Here is a 6,000-nt window from a genome sequence, read left to right on the forward strand (position 1 = left end):
TGTGTGCTTTGGAAGGCACCCCTCCCCCGCCCTGCTTGTCCCCAAAGTAACAAAGTAACTTTGAGATATGTGAGAGGATGTAAAGCTTTAACAAAACACAGGGATGTACTTTCTAGTTTACAGAATAAACACAAGGAAAAAAACCAAAATGGGCATTTTAACTCATAGAGTTAAAGGAAAGAGGCATGCAATAAAAAAGGAGATTCTAGATAACCTAATGCCACTTTGCCAATGGAGATCCACAAAAATAAACGAAGTGCCTTCAGATTTTATATTTTTAATAGGAGAACGTTTATTTGCAGTGAATAAATCTATTTTACAGAAAAAAACAAATATACAGAATGAATAGAATCTTTTACTATATCCTCTACAATTGGTAGAAAACCCTTGTAATAATTACTAAGTTTCAATCTGATTGCAGTATTGTTGCAATTAATTTTTAAAATTGCCTTTAATACTCACGCAATAGCAGATTGGCTATTTATTTACTTGTTTTTGCTACGTGACTACCTATGTTTTGGTTTTCCGGTGTCTGCTTTTTTGTTTTGATCACAGTGTATGCATATGTGTTTACAAATGTGTGTATGTTTTATAAATGATTTGGAAAATATAGTATCTACATATACCTTAAAGTATATATTGTAGGACACTCTTTAGGGTATTCTTTTTTTTTTTTTTTGAAGATTTTATTTATTTATTTGACACAGAGAGAGAGAGAGAGACAGCCAGCAAGAGAGGGAACACAAGCAGGGGGAGTGGGAGAGGAAGAAGCAGGCTCCCAGCGGAGGAGCCTGATGTGGGGCTCAATCCCAGGACCCTGGGATCACGCCCTGAGCCAAAGGCAGACGCTTAACAACTGAGCCCCCCAGGCGCCCCAACTTTAGGGTATTCTAAAATAATAAGAACAGTTTTTTTTTTAAATGAAAAGATTTAATCTCCTACTCACCAGAAATTAATTCTAAAATTCTAAAGCTAAACGCTCATTTTGTTAGCTTTCTAAATTCTGGGTATATCTAGTTTGTTTTCCCCTAATTATTAGGACAACAGATCAGTAGCGTGGCATTCGGGTGAGTCAGCATGCGTGGAGAATTATACGGCTTCTGGTCTGTGCGGTGTGATGGGAAACGTATGAGAGTCCTCTCTGGAGACCCCTTGCTAAAGGTTGCCAGTGCTATGGGGGGAGTGGGGAACTCAGGAGTCTGGCCTCACCTTTGGGAAAAACCTCTCAGCGGAGCCATCCCTCAGTCATGTGGAGAGGGTTACGCAGTGGCCACCACCGGATGCTGGAGCAGGGGCTCGGGGTCTGCGGAAATGTGCATGACCTTGATAGCTGTGTCATCAGCTGTTGGTCTCTTCCCATCGAAGTTCTCGGTTGGCTACAGGTGACCTATCACTGTAGCATGGAAACCACACACCCCACCGCCTTCAGCCAGGTGAGTGTTCGAACCAGTGACACTGGGTACCAATGTGCGCATCATCCTGGGTGACCTGGGAGCCAGGAGAATTCCCACTGGCTCGTCCGCTCCCTGGTGTCCAGTGTGAACAAGACCTTAACTCTTTTTGTGCCAACCTGCCTTTTGTTGTTACGATACAGGGCTTCACCCGTCCAAGCAGCGCATCAGGCTCCGCTCCTCCCAGGCTCCCCTCCACGCTCTCCTCCCTCTCCCAGACTTGGTGGGCTGTGCCCCGATAGGGTTGCCATCAGAGATAGCCCTGCCGTCTTCCGCAAAGGTGGCAAAGGCGTCTGCAGTGGGTTGATTATTCATCTGAGAACTTCTCCCTGTATCCCATAGCCTGTATCCCCTAGCTGCCCCTGGCCACGGCTGCTCATGGGTCTAGCACACTCCTGACCCCCTGGTTTTTAAGCCATGGTTAATAGTAATAAGCTGAGCACAGATGTGGGAAATCTGTTTTTGAAAACCACATTCCACAGAGAAGCAAACCCAGAACGCTCTTCGTAGGTTTGGAGTGTGTGGGTCCTACTGGGAAGTCATAGCTGCGGCTTCCTGCTCCTCCCTGGGGGTGCCCACAGCCTGTGCACCCACCCTTGGGTGTTAAGGAATCGGTCCGTATCTGCCAACTGAAGGAGACACTCAGGCCAGCCACGCACCAGGCAGCTCCAGCACCCAAGGCTTCTCCAGGCTGTTGATGGTTACCATGGTTACCAGGGCAGCCTGCAGCTCTCCAAGGGGTCTGGAGGGAAGTGGGCGGGACCAGGAGGGGAGAATCCCCCCATGGGCAGGACCTTCAGTGCCTCGGAAGCCCCTTGCCTCCAGGAGATGCTAAGCTGCAGTCTGCATGGCATGGGGGTGGTGGTCGCGTCTCCCTCTCTGCTCATGACTGTTTGTTTTCATCACCTGTCCCCCAAACCCTTAAAGGTCAGGTGGGGAATTTAATTTTCACGTAATGTGATTATTAAGTCACCATGGCTTCCAGTGAATCTTACTACACCATTTTTATAGTTTCCTTCATTTTCAGAGTGTTTACTTTTGTATTGATAGAAGAAATAGGCAGTGTGTTTTTCTAGGCAGCTAGCTCTTACCTTGTCTTATGCTGGTGTTGGAAGTCAAAGAAACACCATGTTTTAGAATAAAATAAAAGCTCTAATTGCTTTTAATGTGTTGCGGGTAAAATAATATCATCACAGGAGTGTTATTTTTATTAATTATAGTAGGATTATTAATTATACTAACGAGGTTGTTACTCTACTGATTGGAGTCTTCAGCCTCAGAGGTGTGATCGCACCCGAGTTCTAGGAAGAATGAGAACGATGATTCATGAAAGGGTTGGGGAGTTTCCTCCACCTGAGAGCAGCACGCATGCTAGAAACCAGAGCCCCACATCTCACGTGGTCCACCTGAGCCACGCTCTCGGCAGCCTCGAGGAATCATTTCTCAGAAACGTATTTATTTTCTCTAGAATGTGCACTGCGTTTGCACCCCAGCTTCCTGCTCAGGCTTAGAGATGGTTTCTTTTGCCTTGTGTTTTTTAAGTTTAGAAATATTTCTAGGGGTGCCTCGGTGGCTCAGTCGTTAAACGTCTGCCTTCTACTCTGGTCATGATCCCAGGGTCTTGAGATCGAGCCCCACATTGGGCTCCCTGCTGAGCAGGACGCCTGGTTCTCCCCTCCCTCTGCCTGCCACTCCTCCTGCTTGTGCTTTCTCTCTCTCTCTCTGTCAAATAAATAAATAAAATCTAAAAAAAAGAGAAATATTTCTAATTATTAAATATGCCTTTGGTATGTTTTCACTGAAAAAAAAACCCCACTTAGCTCAGAATTGGTGATTCTATTGCATGCAGGTGTGAAATGCGGGTAGGTGTGTGGGGAGGCGTGGCTTTTTTTTTTTCTGGCCAAATCTAAGAAGTGTCATACAAACGTGTCAATCACAGAGCAGCGTGAGCTTTGGTCCAGAGCCTGAAAACAAACCTGCGTCTGTGCTGAATTTCCGTGCTAAGCAGTGCGGGACGAGCAGTGGCCTGACCCAGTGTGGTTTGACCGTGGCACGAGGACCACTAGCCTGATGATGAGCAGAAACCAGATGATGGGCTTTGGGGACTTGGGACTGCCCTCAAGCTGGTACAGAAATACTGATGTCAGTGGGGAGCTGGAGGTGACTGCAGTGGGAACAAAGGGACAGAGTGAACCCAAAAGTCTGCGCTGACAGGTGTCATTGAAATTGCTGCTCTGCTCCGTGGGAGCGTGGGCAGCAGGGCACAGAGTCCGTCTTCTTTCTGTCCCTCAGGGCTACAGAGAAAGTGCCTGGAATGAGCACGCAGATACAGGGATTTACTTAAAGGACATGGCTCGTGTGTGGCTGTGGGAAGGCAAGGCTGAAGCTCAGAGGACAGGCTGCAACCTCAGGCAGGATTTCCAGTCCCAGTCTGGAGGCACCTTCAGAGTTTGGGCTCTTAAGGCCCTCACCTGATTGGACGAGGCCCACCACATTAGTAAGGACCATCTTCGTTGCTCCTGGACAACTGACTGTAGATGTTAACCACATCCATTAAACACCGTCACCCAACACCTGGACTAGCATCTCATGAACCACTGACCACCGTGGGGTGGCCAAGTGGACACAGAAAGTCAACCATCACATTTACCAAGGAAAGGACACTGGGAAACTGCGCTTGAAACATGGTGAGGTATAGAAGGGGAGCCACAAGGTAAGCTCCCTCAGGGCCCGGAAGGACACACATTGGTGGACATGGGAAGGGTGTGCACACTCCACCTCACGGGGTAGGCCTGCACCCCTGCCAGTGCAGGGAGAATCAGCATCCAGGGCTGGTAAATCTCCGGTTCTCAAGAAGAGCTGGAAATCTAGACTTCTAAAAATGTGTGTGTGTGTGTGTGTGTGTGTGTGTGTGTGTGTGTGTGTTTAAACTACACATAATATGAAAACTTAAAAATACCTTGTGGGCCAATCAAAATCTGTCTGTGGGCTGAAATACGGCTTTTGGGCAGCTGGTATAGATAGTCATTTACCAGTCTACACAGCAGGCACACCAGGACACCCCCAGCCTCCTGCTGCCAGATCGTGGGGGACGCCTGTGCAGGGCCCCGAGGTCTGTGTCTGCTGCTCCTCCCTTCCTCTCCCTGCCGCGGCTGCACGCCGCACACGATGCCCCCCTCCCCGAGTCTGTCTGCAGGGGCCGCGGGCCTTGAGGGACACCAGGCTGTCCCCTGGACTGTCCCCTGTGCACACGTGTCCCCTGAGGACACGCGCTTGTCCTCAGAAGCTGCTGGAGATGCCAAGGGGGGACGGCAGCAGGAACGTCATGGCTCCTTTCCCCGGACTCCAAGTCGCCCATCAGGCCCACTGTCCTTTGTGAGTGAAAATGCAGAAAGCATTCTGTGCTCCCTCCCTGGACAGACTGAGGGACTGACAGAGGGAAGATTCCCGGGTGTTTCCTGTGGCCGCAGTCTGGGGCCGGGAGCACTCCTGGAGAGGGGGTCCTGCGGGGCAGCTTGGAAATGCTGCCCCTCGGTCTCCCCAGCAGGTGGGAGAGGGCCAGAACACCAGGGGTGTGGGAGGGAAGCAAGGACGGACAGACAGACAGAAGGAAGGGAGGAAATTGGTAACCGTGGTGCTCGTGACATCGTGACCCCAGCCTCGTTCCCCAATTCCTTCTGTGCTGTATGTAGTTGTTTTAACTTAGAAAGTAAGAATACAGTTTGGGCCAAATATTCCTGCTGCTATCCTCGACAAGGACATTAAAATACTGTTCCATGTTATGGTGTACTTTTTGAATAAAATACATACGAGGGAAGCCGTGTAGCAGTTTTTGGTTAATATCTCTGGCATTCGTAAGTTCTCTTTTCACTTCATATTCTTAGTACTTTTTAATTCTAGGTCATCTGAATTCCTTCCTGTAGACGTGCTGTGGTCTCCGTCAGTCCTCACGGGAAGGTGGAAGGAGCTGGCCGGCTGGCCGTGGGTGCAGACTCCAGCCTTCCCAGGTTTGAGCAGGGAGCCCGGAGCGTGTGGCGGAGGAAGGAGCTGCTTCGCTGGGTGCCCAGGAGGCTGTCCTCCCCTTGGTCAGCACGGGGATGCCGGCCATGCGGCTCGCTCCTGGCTCTAAGTGCCGAGCCGCAAGGGGAGGAGCTGGGGTTTTACCCCGAGTGTCGGGCTCCCTCGGGCACTGTGGGCCGGAGCGGGTCCCTTCTCGTTCCTTAGAAATCCAGGGGCTTGCCTCCCCTCGTCCTCTAGTTACCGAAGCGCATCCCTCAGAGCGTCTCCCTAAGTTTCTCCTGGGCCCCTGGATCTGGCCGGCCTTATGGGAGCCTTTACCAAACCTTCATTGCTGACGTTTCCCCGGGTTCCCACGGGTGCCCACGAAGCTTTGTCGAGGACCAGCGGGTGTGCGGGCTCACGCGGATGCAGGACCACAGCATACCCCACCCAGCTGCGTCTCCTCTGTCTGCTTTCTCCACCCGCACCTGCGGGAGCTCTGTGTTCGCCTTAGTTCACCTGGACCCTGCCTGCGGGGGGGGGGGGGGGG

This window comes from Ursus maritimus, unplaced genomic scaffold (assembly GCF_017311325.1).
Source record: "Ursus maritimus isolate PB19 unplaced genomic scaffold, ASM1731132v1 scaffold_13, whole genome shotgun sequence".
In the NCBI taxonomy this organism is placed as follows: Eukaryota; Metazoa; Chordata; class Mammalia; order Carnivora; family Ursidae; genus Ursus; species Ursus maritimus.